The sequence below is a fragment of the Amblyomma mixtum genome, chromosome 8, assembly GCF_055824585.1.
Source record: "Amblyomma mixtum isolate Tamu chromosome 8, ASM5582458v1, whole genome shotgun sequence".
Lineage (NCBI taxonomy): Eukaryota > Metazoa > Arthropoda > Arachnida > Ixodida > Ixodidae > Amblyomma > Amblyomma mixtum.
The window spans coordinates 39,965,820-39,984,816 of record NC_143019.1 but is presented as its reverse complement, the minus strand read 5'-3'; the positions used below and the strand labels follow the sequence as shown (position 1 = coordinate 39,984,816).

The window sequence follows — 18,997 nt, the reverse complement described above, 5'->3', positions numbered from 1 at the left end:
GAAGCCGAATTGAACATTTGAGAGAAAGCCTGTTGTTTCTAGGAACGGTTAAAAGACATGCACGCTACTGTCTGACAGGTGCGTGGGGTCACAGGTATAGTCGGCAATGCAAGATAGCGGTTAGACCAGTTGCAGGCGATTGAGAATGACATGCTCGAAGAGCTTGCCGACACAGCTCGTTAAGGAGATGGGGCGCAAATTTTGAAGAGTGAGGGGTTTGCCCTGTTCGGTTATAAATCGCATGCTGGCATGGGTCCAGGCTGATGGGAGCGTCCCAGCTTGCCAGTGGTTATTAAAGAGCTCCGTGCGTTCCTGGAGGTAGACGTCGTCCAGATTGAGTAGTGCCTTGTACGTTATGCCATCCGGCCCCGGCGCCGTAGAGCGGCGAATACTAAAGAGTGCTCGGCGGACTTTGTTTAAGGTGATGTCGGCATCAAGTTCTGGGTTAGGTGAAGGTAGATTGGGTGGATACACCGACTGAAGAGATGTTGGTATATAAGTGTCGCGTAGGAAGGAAAAGACGCGCGTCGCAGCAACAACTGCGTCCGCCGGAGCGGACGCTGCTGAAAAAAGATATAAACGGTCGAAGCCGCGCTTGCCGAAGCGCGGCTCCGTTTTTAAAGCCGCCGGTGTCCGTTGAGGCAGCCAGCCATTCAAATCCTCCAATCAGGTCACGGCACTGGCCACCGTTCAAATTAGACGAATAGTCGAGAGGCGCCCGGCCGTTGAAGGCTTGCGGTCTGGAACGGGCGGGCGGCGAAACGCCGCAGGTGTTCGAGCCGTCGGAGAGGCGGGGGAGGAGGAAGGGTCCGCGCTAGGCACCGTCGAGGCGGGATGATTCACGCTGCAAGCCGCGACATGTCCGAGAGAGTCAGGGCCTGCTTTTCGCGACGGCGGGCGCGCAGCGCTGGTTTCCAGAGAGGCCAGCCAGCGAAATGCGGGCGCCGGCACAACAATACGCAAAGTGCTGTTGTTCGATACGCAAACAGAATGTTTTGCTCCTTGCTCCTTAACTTCAGCTTCAATGATATAATTGATGTATGCTGCTCTGAAATGAATCGGTAACGTCATTCACACCCCCTACCCTCCTTTCTGGAGTAATTAGTCACTAGAAAATACAGAAAATACAAGGAATTTGGTTATGGAGTTGTGTCTACACTACAAACAGCGTTTCTTTAATTTTTTTTTCCGCAGACGTGTATATGACGTATGGCTTATGGCTTATACCTGTGCTACACGGGTACTTTCGAATTACATTGAGTCGAATGGCTCTCGATACTTCGAATAGCATTCGAACTCGACGGCCTCCCGCGGTGCTACACGACACTTTCCAAACGCATTCGAAATTTGCAGCTCGTTTTGAGTGTACAGCGACGACGACGATCGCACTAGTCCGACAACGGCACTATCGCGGTGAACAGCAGCATGAGATTATAGTGAACTGTCTAGTTAACTTTAACATTATTGTAGTGGGATGAACGGAATGTGGCGGTGTGACTCGGGCTGTCGAGCAGTGCTTTACGGCCAGCAGCAGTCAGTCGTCGCCGTCGCTAGCTTGTGGGTAACAAGTTAGGCCGTTTCAATTAGCGCGAACGGTCATCAAACATACTTATGGATGAAGTAGTTTAAAATAAAGTACTGGGCATGTCGGAGGAAGCCGGTAAAATTAGCGAGAAGCGCCGGTCCTACGCGATGTCAACAACCCGGCTGTCAAGTGTTAGGTGAGCGATCGCGTCGGCGCTTCTCACAGATTGTCGCACTGCGTAAACAAACAAGCACGGGTACAACCGGTACAGAAGAGAAGAGATTATTTAATAGTACTAAACCGCATATTTAGTTTTTTTTTTCAAACTAGCACAAGCTGCTCATACGCAGCGATGTAAAAAGCAGTATGAGTGCAGTCGTCCTCATCGGCGCACTGCTGGGGAAATGTCATGCACACGAGGTAAATGTTCATTGGTGTACTATTATCTGCAAGCAATCACTAAGACAGAACACGAGCTATTTGCTAAACAAACAGCAGAAAAAAGTGAGCAGCGGTTAGAAATGAACAGCCACAGAGCCGAAAGCAGTCGCGCGGCTACTGGGCTGTGGGCGGGGCGAAGCGACGGCGGCGGCGACTGCTATTGGTCGGTTCAGGCTGTGTTCGCGTTTCGAAGGCATTCAAAAATCTGGAATGTCTTCGCCAAGCTCCGTCGACTCGAATGTCATCTGAACCGAATGCCATCGAAAAACTTCGTGTAGGAGCTTAAGTTCGGCAGTCGAGTCAAATCACATTCGGTTGGAAGGCATTCGAAACAGCCGTGTAGCAGGGGTATTAAATCTTAAAATACGATGCGTTTAGCGCACCCTCTGGGATGACCATTTCATGCATTTCATGAAATAACTCATCGTTTGTAGCTGCTATTTCCGCCACTTAACGCATGCACGAGTGTTTTCGACATCATCGCTACGTCACGCGAAACATAGACCCAAGCCAGGAACTCAGTTTCCGTTTCGTTTAACTGTTTTCGCTGTTTTAAAAGGGTTTCGGTCGATATTAAGACAAGCAGTTTGTTTCAAAGCCGAGAGGGGCTGACGGTGAGGAAGGAACGCCTACCAAAGAAAAAACAAAAACAGACGTTTCGGCTCCCGTACGGGAGCCTTGTTCACATTGAAATGAAGCAAGCAGCTGAGGGGCATTAAACATGCTTGAAAAGAGGGCGCAGGGAGCGTGCGTAGATTGGGTTAAGATTTCCATCGTTGCGGTTGAGGGTGTGACTAGTAGTTTGGATGAATAATGATTTCAAGTGTAGGCGAGGGCGTAGATTCTTTTCAGTTGAAATAACGTGTGCCCGACCCCAGTCGATGTCATGGCCTGTAGATACTGCGTGCTCGGCGATAGCATTGGAATCCACTTTTTTGTTACGTACATCGTTACTATGTTCTTTTAGCCGCCTCTCGAAGTTTCCGGTTTCGCCATTAATCATCCAAACTACTAGTCACACCCTCAACCGCAACGATGGAAATCTTAACCCAATCTACGCACGCTCCCTGCGCCCTCTTTTCAAGCATGTTTAATGCCACTCAGCTGCTTGCTTCATTTCAATGTGAACAAAGCTCCCGTACGGGAGCCGAAACGTATGTTTTCGTTTTTTTCTGTTTTTTTCTTTGGTCGGCGTTCCTTCTTCACCGTCAGTATGTTTGTCCCCGACCAGACGAGTTTTCGTCCAACTCTCGACTTCATAGAAGGGACTCTAAGGAATGTGATGTGACTGTCAACTCAAAATGTTCGCCAATCCCCCGGTGCTGCCCTTTAGGAGTTTCAATATCATCATCACCAACAGCCACCACAGGACGAAAGCCTCTCCCACTGAGCTTATACTAACCTTGTTCTGTGCCCGTTATACCAGCAGCTTAACCCTGCAATCTTCCCAATCTCGTCCGCCCACCTGACCCACTGCGTCCGCCTGTTACGTTATGTCCTGTTGAAATCCACCCCGCTGCCCTAAGGAACCATCTGTTTTATTTCCTGCCCATTGCATGGGCTTCGCATGACCATCACCTGCTCTCAGTTTCGGCTATTACATCTCTAAAGTGCGTGTGTTTTCTAGCCCATCCGTTTCTCTTCCTGTCTTTGGAACAGCTAGGAGACAGTAGAGAAGCGGGCTGTCGCAGGTATATCTGTTGTGATAACAGAATCCAGGCACTAACTTGCATGAGTAGAACTTGTCGAGCACGTTGGTTCATTATACATGCGAAAAAAGAGCTGTGCAAACGAGACATGGACGGCGAAGAGACAAGGGACAAGTTGTTAGTCGGCATTTGTGTGTGTCTGCCTCTTCACCGTCCGTGTTTCATTTGCGCAGTTCTTTTTTCGCATCAATAACCTACAGTTACAATTTATCACTTAGATGCATTCATCGCTCTCAGTTCTTTGCTCCGTGAAAGGAAAAATTTTCGATAGCGACCATTTATGCTTTACATTCATACATCCCTTGCCCTGTTGGCGCAGTGGTGCGCCACTTCGCTACCATGGAAGGTGTTCCTAGCAGTGCATCTGGTGCGACCAAGGTTGCTCTTATCTTATCTTAAATTAGCAATCATTAATTTAAGCAAGGCTGTGGCATGTTGCAAGTTGCGCGTCCGCGACGAGGGTGCCGCCACGGTCGGAACGATTGCCGCGATCCTGGTATCGGCGGTAAACGCGGCGCAGTTAAGCTTAATAAAAGTGAAATTTTTCGACCACTATCAATATCAAAAACATGCTTGTGAACTAAATCATAACCTGACTTAGGTATTAAAAATAAGATATAAAAAAAATAGTTGCGAAGATGACGCCGCGGGTAACGCGGCTGCACACGACAAGCAGACGACGCCCGGAGAGCCGCGCAAGCGAAAACGGCGACGTCGGCGACGTTCGCACTGGTTGCAGCGTCATTGGCGTCATTTCGAGTCACACAGTGAGCTTTTCTTGGAGTCTTTATACTAAGAACTAGCACTCCAGCATATTATGTTGTCCCTAGCCCAATGCACTGTGATTTTTTTCTGCCCGAGTCAAAGGTTGAAAATTTTCGCTGCTTTTCTCTGCTTGTGTTTATTCATAGCCACAGACTGATGCTTTCAATAGATGTAAGATGTTTTACGTCCCTGCTATCTACCTGAGTCTCTTACAAAGTCGTGTACAAACCTATATTCAGTCATGTAGCATTTGATTATGTATAGTGTACTACCTGCCTTGATACCTGCTCATGCCTTCTATGTTTACATAACGGCATTTTTTAATTTTGATCTTTAGGATGCCTGTTACTGATACTGCAATGCCACTGATGCCTAAAATCACTTTTTGAACATAGTTTGTCACTGCTGATGTTCTTTTAATAAATTGTTCTTTGTACAAAGCCATTTACGCTTTTCGTTCTCGAGCGAGCGCCCTAAGCAGCTGCTAAGTAGTCGCGCCGCTCGCCACCATACACGGGTGAATTTCTTTGGAGGAGAAATTCTAGAGGCCCGTGTACTGTGCGATGTCAGTGCATGTTAAAGAACCCCAGGTGGTCGAAATTTCCGTATGCTGAGCAAATTCAGCGCTCGTTAAAAAACGCCAGGTGATCTAAATTAATCTGGAGCCCTCCACTACGGCTTTCCCCATAGCCCATGTGTCGCTTAAAAGCGTTAAACCCCAAAATTTACAATTTGTTTACGGCAGTGATTCATCGTATTCAATTATTATCACACACCTGAACACTTTACCATGCCACGAGCTTTGCTGAGGCGGAGGAAAGAACGACATATTCCTAACTGTTGTATCGATAAAGCGCACGTAGGTTTTTTGGCCTGAAAAAAAAAATGATTTATTCAGTTCAAAGTCTAGGTCACAAAAAAAAATATGTGCACATAGACTAAGGTGTCACATTTTGCTAAAGCTCCATGAGGCTGTGGCATGCAACCAAAACAGGATTTTGTACTTTTTTGTTGTTTCCAACGCTAAGTAAAGTTCAAGAGCCTTCAGTGTGAAGAAGTAAGAAGTAATGTGTGTGGATACATTACAATGTTTTCCGGTGTTTTTTTACGGTCGATTTGTTTTAACTTGTAAATGCTTCTACCCATCCACTCAATGTCCCGTTGAACGCTTTATTACTTGGAACACACTTCACAGCCCGAAAGCTTTGCTCAGTCACATTGGTCACATTCTTCAATCTTACCCCGATCCGTAGAGGGCGTCGATGTCGCGCTGATAGAAACTCTGCAATGGTTTCCTGCAAAGCTTGAAGGTTTCCGTGACCAATCCCGTGTCCGGTAACCGCTCCTCGGCCCTAAGATTCACCTTGTTTGGCACTTCAGTCTTTTGCAAGTCGCTAGCTCTCGTGTATGCCAGGATCCTTTCCTCTGCCACCTTCGCCACTTCGGCGTCTTGGCACAGTTCTTTCAACGTGGCACTTGTTTGTTATTTGCCCAATTCTTGAGAGATTTTGAGGAGGTGCTTGCGGTTTGGCACCACTATCGCCACGAGGTACGTATGCAACGAGCTGCCGTAAACGAACACGTTGTCCACGAGCGAACACGTCTTCAGCACTGCCTCGACGCGACCGAAGGACACGTATTCACCGTGCTGCAGCTTGACCAGGTCCTTCTTGCGGTCGATGATCTTGAGCGTGCCGTCGGTGAAGGTCTCGCCAATGTCACCCGTGTAGAACCAGCGCAAACCCCCTTCATCTCGAAACGCCTCTCGCGTCAGTTCCTCTTTCTTGAAGTAGCCACGCGACACGCACTTCCCACCAACGACAATTTCGCCGCGCGGGTTTGGCTTGTCCGACGTGCGGTAGTTGCCTTCTGGCCATTCAACCACCCGGACGTAGACCCCCGGAAGTGGGGCTCCCACTCTCACCTCGCTCACGTCTTCGACGTCCATAAGAGTTCCCGCGTCTCCTATCTCGGTGAGGCCGTACCCTTCGGGGATGCAGCAGCAGAAACAGGCTCTCATAAACCGGCGAGTTTGTCTCGACAGCGGTGCCGAGCCACAAGCAACGATTTTCACGCTGCCTCCGAGAAGTAGACGAGTTTTCTTGAAGACTACCCGGTTGAGGAGAGGGGTGTCGAAACCGAGGTCGAGCCAGAAGTTCTTGTATCGCACGGCGTAGTCGAGGAACGCCTTAAAGAAAGGTCCCGCAGAGGCAGCGGCATCGCTGATGCCCTTGAGAAGGCGCTCTGCTACGAGCGGCACGCAGGCCATGTAGGTCGGCCGGATGAGAGTCACGTCACCTGGGCAGCCCCGGACCAAGGCAGTGGCGTTGTCGGTGAAGGTCAGCGGTGATGAGTAGCCTATTCGCGCACCGACACCGAAGAACATTAGTTCGGTCATGAGTTCGAACATGTGCGCCAGGGGCAGGTAGGCGACGTAGGTGTCCTCGTATGTGCACGTGTTGTAGGTCGGCGACAAAGCGCCGAAGCTGTTCATGACGGAGATGAGGCTCCGGTGTGTTTGTACGACGCCCCTGGGCACTCCTGATGAGCCGCTCGTGAATATCACAATGGCCACGTCTTCATGGGTTGGTGAGCATTTGGATGGAAGCTGATAATCTTCCGCGCGCTTTTCAAGACCAGAGAACGGGATTACCTAGAGGAGAGCAAAACGAAAAAGGTTTGTCTCGACAAGAAAAATACACAGGGTTTTCAACTTTGTTGAAACTATTGCTGCATGAAGGAGCTTAAACACCGCAGCGGACACGGGACAGAGAAAGAAGACGACACAGGGCGGTCGTCTACATTGCTGCATTTACTACATCTCTGGGTAGGTCTTTTCCATTCAAATGGCTTTCAAGCTGATGCAAAGGCAGATAAACCCGAATTATTTGGTACAAGCCACTAGTTTGCGCTGTGTGGAGTCCAGGTGCTTCCTCTAATTCTTGGGGCTGGATCTACAGCTGTAATAATAAGGGAGTAATTACTCACTGGTGTCTACCAAACGCTGCCATACGGCTGCAAAGAAAAGCTTACAGCTTCCAAATAAACTTTGTAGATAAAGAGATGTTCGTCCTGAGCCGGGCTCGAACCCGAGACCACCGCTTCAGCGGAGGAGTTGCTCTACCAACTGAGCTGACCGTGAGGGCAAGCCTATGGTAAGGCGAGAGCGAATTGATCACTAACTCGGAGTGGGAGCAGTGTTGGTCGAATGTTTAGTGGAATTCCACAAGGTGTAGTAGATTTGTAATAAGGGAGTAATTACTCATTATCATCCACCCAAAATTATCCACACGGCTACAAAGGAAAGCTATACAGCTTACTCAGAAACTTCGTAGGTAAATAAATGTTCGCCTTGGACCGGGGTTCGAAGCGTAGCATGGAAGGGGGGTACAACACGTGTGAATGCTGCGGCTTTTTGTAATCTGAGCATCAGTGTATGACAGTGCTCATGGGCGCCCATGTTTGTATGCATAAGTTGACTTCCTATGTTCTAATAAAGGACCTTGGTCAGTTGCTCCGCAGCCGCTGGGGTATGAGGGCCGAGGGTTAATTGGTCTGTTCATTGAAGGTTGCGGCCAAGTACTACACCAGGGCAGCCAAATCCTGTTCTGGTGAGGAAGTGCCTTGTCGGTTCTGGTCATCGAGATCAGGCAGAATCCCAGGCCTGTTTATTCAATTCCATTGACACGCGGAGTTTTTTTTTTATACCCGGTGTAGAATTGCCCGGCACCAGGATTCGAACCTCGGTCCTCTTACCTTTATATTAATGCAACGAGGCGGTGTTCGGCTGTAGTATGTGCTTTTTGCCACCGTTCTGGCGGGGGCGTCTGCTCAAAGACAGTGGGTTCAATATCTTCGACTTTGGTGACATTTCCGAACACGACGATCTCTACAAAAATTGTTTTTTTTTATCTTCCTGACTGCACTTGTTGTGCTGCATGCTGTTAGGTTTTTAATTGTTTTCGTTTTTTGCGAAACGTTATTGGTTGACAGCAATTCATGGAATGCACATCCTCACTGCATCTGTGTCTATGCAGGGCGTTCTCTTCATATAACTTATTTCAAAGATGATATTTGCGCATTGCCTTAAGCACAGTTCTTCCCGGGAGGCCTGCAAAAATATACCAGTAAAACATTATGCAGGTGCATAAGCCTGAAACAAACTACGATACATCTTTATTCAATTTTTTTACGTCAAGGCAAGCACAAGATCCAAGTGCGGTGGGTGGCCGCAATACTCCAGCATTGAGAGACAACCATAACGTCACTCGAAACTAAAACGCGTATTTCGAAACTGCCGCTGTTTGTCTCACACGCGTGGAGCTTAATTGACAGAAATAGACGAGTGATGAGGCATTCTCTCCTGTCACCTTGTACACCAGGGTAAACAGCACCGCGGATATGATTAAACGGATACCATATTCTGACAATGGAGCCTATTTGAGCGCTTTAAGGGCTCCTAGAATCACACTGTTCAACAAGTGTTCGAGAATCTTATGGTGAGAGAATAGGAGAGAATAACAATGAAGAAAAGCTTGTGTGGTTCTCTCCTCTGTCCGTCGTCTTGTTTGAGTTCCATCATGATCAATGCCGAGTAACTTGCTGAACTTTTCCCTTTAATAAAATAAAAGTTTACAAGAAGGTTTCGGAGGGCTGTTTACAGCATCTTAATACGCTAAAAAAGCAGCACAGAACGAAAGGAATTTGAAAGGAAATGATTCAGGAGATCATAGCTATGTGCACTGTCATAAGCAGCAGTGAATGCTACAGGCCAAAGAACAATTGCGGAATCTGCACAGCAAGCAGCTGACGGCGCTGTACGGCCACCTTTATCGTCCTTGCCGCACCGCAGGTCTAGAAATGATATACAGGCACGCACGCACTTGTTTACAGAACTCGATACCGAGCCATGTAACGTGTCATTGATGTCTATCGCTGACCCCTTGCGGAGAGACTGGTTCCTACACCTACGCATGTGCGAGCCGGTCCTACGTGTCCTCCTTGTCTTATTAATAAGAAAGCATTTCTTTTCTCACGAGTGGCATGTACAGGACCTGTAGGCAGAGCGATTCCGCACAAACTGTCGATCATCCATTATAGGGAAAATTAATAGAATAGTTGATCAAGAAATTATGTAACTAGCATAAATTAATTGTTAAGACACCATAATGAACAATTAATCCTGTAATAAAGTAATTGGACGAAATCATGTGACTAGCATAAATGAATAGTTAAGACACCAGAATGAATAATTAGTCTTGTAATAAAGTAATTGGAAGAAATGAATAATTATTGAACGAGCAGAATACTTCATAAATTGGTTGGCAATTCATACGAATATTCCATTAAGTCAATAAAATGATTACATCATTGGTAATTAATTAATCGAATTTATCATCTAATGAAATAATTGTCGATTTACTTAACCATTTAATGAATTAATTATTTCGTTCCATAATTAATTAAATAGTACTTTGCTTACTAGATGCTCTAGCAATGGAACCCACGTCTTCGGATATGGTAGAACCGAATTGGAACGAAAACGCGACTTAGAAATGGCAGAGTCATAAAGCGACGAACACACAGCGACATATTTGGCCCCTGTAAGAAAAATGATTTCGCATTACTGCACCCAAGCAGACTTAAGTGCACCCCAGGAATTTTTTCCTTACTTCGCAGAGGGCGACCATTTTGCTTTACTTTGTAGGAGAGAGAATGGTACTCCCCACTAGCAGTGTCTTTCTCCCACGAAGCTGTCATGAACCGTGGACGCCGAGACCTTTGTTTGCTGCGTGCCAGTTAATTCGAGTTAACTGCGGACAGGTGCCGACGCCGGGAAAATTTGCTCACTGGCCACGACACCGGCACGGTACCGACATAAGCATTATTGGCTTAGTGAACGCATAAAGTATACACTCTTCGCGGTGTGTCTTTTCTGCAATTGAGCCCAAAAACGCGCGTCTCTTGACAGAACATATAGCGAGCTAGAATAAGTCCTTACAAGACCAGAAATCTCCGCAAGAAAATGGCAAGTATTAAAGGGGCAGCGTTTCTACAACCTCGCGCGCTTATAATGGAACTGGCCACTTTCGAAATGGAACAGTCACTGACATTAGTAGGGGTTTGGCAAACTCTCGGTCATGGTCAGAAACGCCGTTGTGGCACTAGAGCAATGACTACTGAGAGAGAGAGAGCAGTGATGACCTTGTGGTTTGAGCACCCGCCTCGGGCACGGGAGGTGTGCGGTTCGAATCCAAGTGGTGCCGGGGTCCTATAGTTTTCTAATCGGTAAAAGCTTTATTGGCTTAGTGAACGCATAAAGTCTACACTCTTCCTCTGGCCTGGCGTTCGATTCCTCTGGGAAGAAATGGTCACAAAACGGATTCTCGACTTCACGTTATGTCGCCGAAAACCTCTTGTACTGTGGCGGTCCTTGAACAAAGCTGCACTTACGCAGCTAAAATCCATTATGAATAACTACTCACAACCTTCACTCTGGCACCTAAGGTCCTTTGCGGTTGTGCACATGGTTGGATTAGTATTTTACCGGGCTGCTTAATACGAGCCCGCCATAGCCCTAACTCAACACTGCATCCCCATCAAAACATCAAAATTCTTTAAAACCGCGCAAAAGACAGGGACACAGATAGAAAAGATCAAAATTCAGGGAGGCACACACATGCATCTAGGCACGGCAGCCAGCTTGGAGGTTCTTCGCGCGCAGCATATACACTCCTCACCAAAGCGCACTGTTCACGAAACACAGATTTGGACGATCTTGGTGGCTCGGCATGTCTGTCCATCATACGACTTTTCCAAAGACTGAATAGTCCCATCAACACAAACAGATCATAAGGCACAACAGAGTTTTTGCCAACAGGCAGAAATGTAATAGTGTATGGTGTAATTTCAATGTCCTTCTTAAGAGTTCGTTGTAGTATGTCCCAAAAAAACATGGCATCACGGCACAGGATGAAGCAATGATAAATTGTCTCAGGCACGTTACACAGACGGCAATTCACATTCCAGGGTACAAACATCCCCTTGTCATTAAGAAATGTCTTGACAGGCAGCGTCGCTGTGTGTAGTTTGAAAAAGAACGTTTTAGTGGCTGCCTGAATGCAGATCCGCCTAACACGCTTTAGAACACTGATGTCCAAAGACCCCAGATAAGGCTGCCGATACAATGGTGTAGGGAACAAAGACTCAGTGAGAGACTGGGTCATCTGTTTTCTCGAGAGGTTATAGAGGTAATCTAAAGAGAAGCGCACAGTGAGGAAATTGAAAGTGTCAGCAACCTCCTTAAGGAATCCCCATAAAGTCCCCTCACGAGCCTGCACAGTCGGTGCGAATAAGTAAGGCAAATGAAAACTAAGCCGCCTAATGAGCACAGCTAACAGAAACGGGTGGTTTGCCGATTGTAAAAAGAAAAAACGGGAAACAAGTTGATGCACGAACAGGTAAACAAGGCCCACTCCACCACCCTCTAAGGGAAGGAAGAAGTTGTCACGCCTCATGGGCTCCCATTGAGAGCGCCACACGAATGTTGCAAGTATTCTGTGTATTGCTTGCACCTTCCTCGTCGCACAATGCCGGACTTGAAGGACATACGCGCGCTTTGCAAACAAAAATATGTTACAGACCTGTGCTCTCGCAAACACTGAGAGTTCTCTACCCATCCAAGCCTGTGTTTGCCGCCGTAGAGTTACAATTTGTGAATCCCAGTAGGCTGTACTGTTGCGAACTTGGTGCAGCGGAACGCCTAGGTACTCAAGAGGGCTACAGTCCCAGCATATGCCACCGAACTGGCTTGGCCTAGTTCCCCAATGACCCAACCAAAAAAAGCCTTTGGATTTCTCTAAATTAAGAGCCGCGCCTGATACATCGCAGAACTGTTTAGTCAAGTGTAAAGCCTCAAGTACACTCTTTTTGTCAGAACAAAAGAGGGCGACATCATCAGCGTAGGCTAAAACTTTAACTTCACATTGAGCCAGAGAGAAACCGCGGATAGCTGCGCTGTTAATTATACTGAGACAGAGGGGTTCCAGATATAGGGCAAACAACAATGGAGACAGTGGACATCCTTGACGAACAGATGCTTCTAGTGGTATTGGTTTCGTTAGCTCCTGATTAACAATTACCCTTGTATAGGAGTTCTTATAGCACATCCTTATGCCTTTGAGCAAGACGTCCCCAATATTTGCATACTCCAAGACCGCGAACAAGAAATCGTGCCGAACTTTATCAAACGCCTTCGCCAAATCAATTTGAATCAGAGCTACTTGGCCTGTCTCATCTGATACTGTCTCCAATAATGAACGGGCAATATGGATATGTGTTTGAAAACTGCGGCCTCTAATACCATAGACCTGATGAGAACCTCGAATCATGGCTACGCTAGCCGCCGCGGTGGCTCAGCGGTTATGGTGCTCGGCTGCTGACCCAAAAGACGCGGGTTCGATCCCGAACGCGGTGGCTAGAATTTCTTTGGAGGAGAAATTCTAGAGGCCCGTGTACTGTGCGATGTCAGTGCACGTTAAAGAACCCCAGGTGGTCGAAATTTCCGGAGCCCTCCACTACGGCGTCTCTCATAGCCTTAGTCGCTTTGGGACGTTAAACCCCATAAACCAAACCAAACCATCATGGCTACGCTATTGCTTGCCAACGCATATGTAGTTCTCCATGTCTAGGACGCTGGAGAGTGTTTGCAGAAAGCTGTCGAATCAGACGGATTCCTCTCAGACGACCCCCAGTGTCTCCAGCATTTAAGATTCACAAACAAATGTGTAATTAACATCTTAACCACAGATCAGTGACAAAAGCAGCAACACCGCGCTAAAGGCTATCGGCTCACCGCACTTTAGGTCAACAAAGTGCCCCCCTGAATTTTTGACTCTCTCTCTCTCTGTCTTTGTCTCTAGAAATTCACCATACCATGTGCCTCACAACCAAGCTTTTGAACGTAAAAATGTCTTAGTTTATAATCAGTTTTATCATCGATTTCTCGGGAGAATCTTTATTCATATGTGGAAGTGTGTCCCCGAAGAGCCAACATAAACAAAACATTAACTATACTGGAATGCCGCAGCAACGATGGTAAAATGACGAGAGGTTAGTGTCGACACGCTACAGATGCAGACAAGGAATGTTTTTATGAAGCACCCTTCGGGGTGCATGAATCGTAAAAAATAAAAGGCGATAAATATTTCACCGTAAACAAACCTGGCTGTTTTTATACTATAAGATGCGCAGAAAATGGTTGCCCAAACATGCCATCACAAAAAATGCAAAATTACTTTCGATTTATAGCAGAGGAGAAAACTAAAGCGACATCGCTACATGATTGAAGATGCATTCTTTCGTTAAAGCTTCCTTACTCGCTTTTGCAAATCTAGACTGTTTAATACACCAAGTTTAGATCTTATGTCTATGTACTAACATTTTGCGAGCAATTATTTCTAATATTCTTGAAGTATAGGAAGTCTGCTTCAGTAGCACATTGGTGTTTTGGTTTAAACTACAGATATAACGAGTAATTACATTGATCACGAGGAATTCGAAGTGGCGCTTCCAAAGTCGCAGAAGTTATGAATTGTTTATTGTTCATTGTAAAGAAAAGCCCAAGTTTACCATTTGGCTTGAGTGATAACAATTATTTGTTCATAGGAGGTTTGTCAAATTATTGTTACCATTCAAGCCAAATGGCGAGCTTGGGCTTTTGTTTACAATGAACAATGAAGCTTGATATGGCGCTCATGGTGAATGTACTTCTGATGGGCCGAAAAAAAACATTGGCAATGCTGGGCATGTGACTTCAAGTAGTCCTCCCTATTGAACACCGTTCTCTGACCAACGTATATATAGGAACTGCAGCATCTAGCGGCTACACAGATTCACGAGAGACGCCGCAGTTTAGACGTACCTATCGCCGTGTGCGGCTATTTCTTCTTCTTGGAGACGCCATTATGCATCGCTTAGTCGTCCTTCTCGCAGCGGGAGCTTGTGTGACTTCAATATTTGCAGGTACGCCATAATCTCTCCATTGTTGACCCTCAAGTATAGAATAGCTGGTAATCAACAGAGCAGTTTAAACTTTATAACGAGTTTTTTTTTCTGTTAAATACATCAGAATTACAGTGAGGTATACTTTACCTCCAGCAGGAAACCCTTCATTTCTTGGTTAGTTCGCTTATTTATTTTTTTATTACTCCTTGATTGATTTGTTGGTTTTTTGGGGGTTTAACGTCCCAAAGCAACTCAGGCTATGAGGGACTCCGTAGTGAAGGGCTCCGGAAATTTCGACATCGCACAGTACACTGGCCTCTAGAATTTCGCCTTCATCGAAATTCGGCCGCCGCGGCCGGGATCGAACCCGCGTCTTTCGGGTCAGCAGCCGAGCGCAGTAACCACTGAGCCACCGCGGCGGGTGGTAAGGCAAAAAATTCGGCAAAACACGCCGAATTTTCAGATTGCTTCCGTGTTTACTGAGCTGCTAGGCTTAGCGAGTACGCGTCGACTGACGTCAGAAAGCGCGGGAGGTTCGAACTACTGATCTCCACAAACAGGTTTGTAATTTTTTACCAGACCTTCACGCGCATGCAACCTGTATATATTTATATTTATCAGGTATATATGTAAATAGATTTATTGTCAGTGTACTCCTCCCCCTGTCCTTTCTACTATCCCCTCCCCTCTTTCTTCTCACTTCTACTCACTGCCTACTATCCTTTATTTCCGCTGCCCCAGCTCAGGTGCTTCCAGCAGCGATAGCAGATGCCGGGGTAGCAAAAATTCTTTTACCTTCCATATTCAATGCAAAATATTAAAAAAAAACCATTACTACTTCCACTCTTCCTGTGTGAATACTGTTGGCTCGGATTGAACATGCCCGCATTATAAAAAAAATATTTGCATCATTTTTCGCTCTTCCTAATTAGTAATTGGTAACTGAAACAGTTTGCGCGTCGTTTTATTTACGCAGTGAAAAAAGTACAGCATATATATTAACTTATTTGTTCTGAAAGCTTCTCTTTCCCGCCGTCATGGCGCTGCCTTCAAGCAACGCAAAGCGACCATCCGCGACCCTATTCTACAGACAGAAAACGTGAACCCGTTCCCCTAACGCTAAGAGCATGCGGATAGGGTCACCCTATTCGCCACGACGCTATTCTAAAACTCTCTATTCTTCTCCCGGCGCCATCTTAGCTCGGGCCGCACGCCGGTTTTCTTATTCATCGCGATGAATTTCGGCGTCTTCGCGCCGAAATTCACAATTTGACTACGGATAACTTAGCTGCTACAAAGAACATTTAAAAAATTCTTGCTGGACAATTGTCATGAAGAAGCGTGCTTTAACATCCCAGGCACACTGAAACTTTATTAGAGCCTCTTTCAGAGCGCCTTTAAAGTCAAGTACTTGAGCATTTTTGCTTGAGCAACGTCAGAGGAGACGGCTGCGAGAGTGGTGTCGTCTGCTTCCCCGCCGGCGTTAACTCAGTATGCACCTAGATAGTGAACGTTGCCAGATCGCATGGATGGCTTTGCAGCAGCACTGATGAAGGTCTACGCAGAGACCTCCCCTCTTGGCGCCTTGACGAGCACATTTGTTTTGTTCTGATTTGCTTTCGTTCGCATTTCTTTGCGAAGGGCAAACCTTCGCCGCTCCCCTCTAGCACTAATAGTCACGCGGTCGTAGCGTCCTGTCACTAAATTGGTACGGTGCAAAGCCGGTCAGGACTGTGTGTGGAAGGATGACCATGCGCTGAAGGACAACATCCTTGATTGGGTAAGTGACGTAGCCACGATCAGGAATGGGGGGAAACGGGGACATTGAAATTAGACTGCAGCGTCGCGCGGCAGGAGAGTAGAGAGAGAGAGAGAGAAAGGAATTTTAATGAGGGAAAGGTGGAGAGGTCGGCCGGTGGTAACATGGCCCTGGCCTGCTACTCCACACAGGGGAAAGGGAAGAGGAGGAAAAGGAAAGTGCGAATGAAGGCTGATGATGGCATAATACAATGAGTTTCTCGGGTGATGTCTACACACACACACACCACACACACCACACTGGCTGGCACTCGCATCGCGGTGAGTAGACGCACATAAAACTCATAAAACTGGTGTCAGCAATACAAACACCGACACATGTCATTAACCATGTAGGTTGTGCACAGGCGGTCACAGACGAGTATCCAGGCCTGTTTCACACAAAAAGGTGAGTAGGGCCTTTGTCACACGGCACCAATCAGAACGTCTCGTCCTGGCGCCCAGAAGAGTTTCCTCAGAGAGAGGGCGAGAGTCCAGTCGTTTCACGGTCGCCTCCAATGTTGTTCTTTCAGCAGTATAGTTCGGGCACTCGCAAAGAAGGTGTCCAATAGTCTCTGGAGTGTGGCACTGTGCGCAATTTGGGTTACTTTCGATGCCGATCTTGTGAAGATAGTGTTTGGTGTAGGCAACGCCAAGCCGTAGCCGGTGGAGTAAAGTCCCATGACGTCGCACCACCATAGATGGCAAATGTAATCGTGAGCCAGCGTCAAGCTTACAGACGCGGTCCTGTTGATGACTCGAATCATGCCAGTGCGACTGCATTGCCGCTTGCATTAAATGTGCCAACAAGGCTCCAATGTCTGATCTAGAAAAGGCTATCTCAATGAAAGCACCATCACTATGTGCCATCCGAGCCTCGGCGTCAGCACGCTCGTTTCCCGCTATGCCGCAATGGCTCGGTATCCATTGAAACTTTATGATATGGCCGCGGTGGAAAGCTTCGGCTAACAAAACCACAATTTGTTGAACCAGCTGCTCGCATGCCCTTGGTTTTAGATAAGTTTGTAGGACCTGCAATGCCGATCTCGAGTCGCAGAATATAGTCCATTGCTGCGCTGGCTGGTGACCAATATAAAGGACGGCTTCTCGTATGGCTGCCAATTCGGTTGCCGTAGAGGACGTTTTGTGCATGAGCCTGAAACGGTGACATGAGGCATTTCCTGGCACTATCACCGCTGCAGCTGAAGAAGTGGTCGTCACGGATCCGTCCACGAAAACATGCTGGGTGTTAGTATACATAGATGTAATGTATGACAGCGCCAGCTGTTTCAGTCCGACTGTTGGAAGCAGGAGAGTAGATTCAGCGGCACGTAAGCGGGGTGGCTTATCGGTGTTTTCAGAGCAGAGAGGCAGGCCCAAACGAAGAAGGCCAGTGGACGAATCGATTAGCACTGCGTGCGTCGTTAAAAAGTCGAAGCCGAGGATCACATCGGGAGGAAGGGGGGGGGGGGGGGGGGGGGGCAATAGCCGAGGACAGTGAACAAGACAGGTGTAATGCGACCGGCAATGCAAACACGCGCAGTGCCCATTCCAACCACGGCAGCAGTACTTCCGTCGACGACACGAACGGCTGAGGAAACGGCAGGTGTCACAACATTCTTCAGACGACGGCGAAAGTAGGAGCTGAAGACAGAAATTTGGGCGTCAGTGTCAATCAGAGCTGTAAATGGTGCGCCGTCCACGCAGATATCGAGAAGGTTGCCGCGAGGAGAGAGGGTCGGGAGAGGATTTTCGGACCGGGTCGTCAATGCAGCGTCACTTCCGGGAGCTGCATTGGATAGCTTTCCGAGTGCGAGCCAGGTATGGGTGGAGTGGACAGGCGTTGAAGGTGCGGCGAACGGGAGCAGTGGACCTGAGGCGAAGGCGAGCGGTTGGACCTTCGCGGGGTCGAGTGTCGAAGGAGTGCGGGAACCCAGCTCAGGAAGAGATCTGGCGTGGTCCGTAGTCGCCAAGACGATCATAGTTAGTGCTAGGTCCGTAGTCGGCACGACGATCATAGTTAGTGCTAGGTCCGTAGTCGCCACGACGATCATAGTTAGTGCTAGGTCCGTAGTCGGCACGACGATCATAGAGCGAAGTTGAGGTAGTGAGAACCAACGGCTGCGGCAGTGGCGGGAAATGCGGCCGACGCGCGAACATGTGAAGCAGATTGGGCGGTCGTCCGAGGTGGGTCAATAAGCAGGATTCCGGTAGCGGTTACGCGGTTGTATGATCGAAGTCGGTGAAGCAGCAGCAACCAGTGGAGCGGTAGCTGACGAACAGGGCGACGCAGAGGGCAGGCCAGAATTGAGGCCCACGTTCGCAAACTCGTGGCGAATGACGGCCTGGATCAGCGCAATCGTAGCGTCGTCCGGCTGACGGGCGAAGGCGACGGGAGCCATAGCCGCCAGTTCTCTGCGTACAGTTCGGGTCAGATTGGCAGGATGAGACGGCTGTTGCAGTGTTGGCAGGTCTTCACAGGTGGATGTCGCCGCCGTGTTCGGAACGCGGTCGAAACAAGGAGCAATGGGGCGGTGTTTTGCTTGCTCAAACTGCCGGCATACCTGGAGGACGGAGCCGACCATTGCGCAATGTTTGCACTGTAGGAGGCCTTTAAGCGCTCAGATCGGCTCCATTGTCAGAATGTGGCATGCGTTTAATCATATCCTCGGTGTCTTATACATTGTTGTGCAATTCAACAGGAAAGAATGCCCCATCGCTCGTGAAAGGACGGCAGATTGGGCGAGTTGGTGTT

General features: G+C 47.8%; 1 pseudogene; it reads right to left on the bottom strand.

Moving 5' to 3' along the window:
* Window positions 1-5,677: 5,677 nt before the first annotated feature.
* Window positions 5,678-18,644, bottom strand: LOC149332164 (long-chain-fatty-acid--CoA ligase 4 pseudogene; annotated as a pseudogene).
* Window positions 18,645-18,997: the final 353 nt, after the last annotated feature.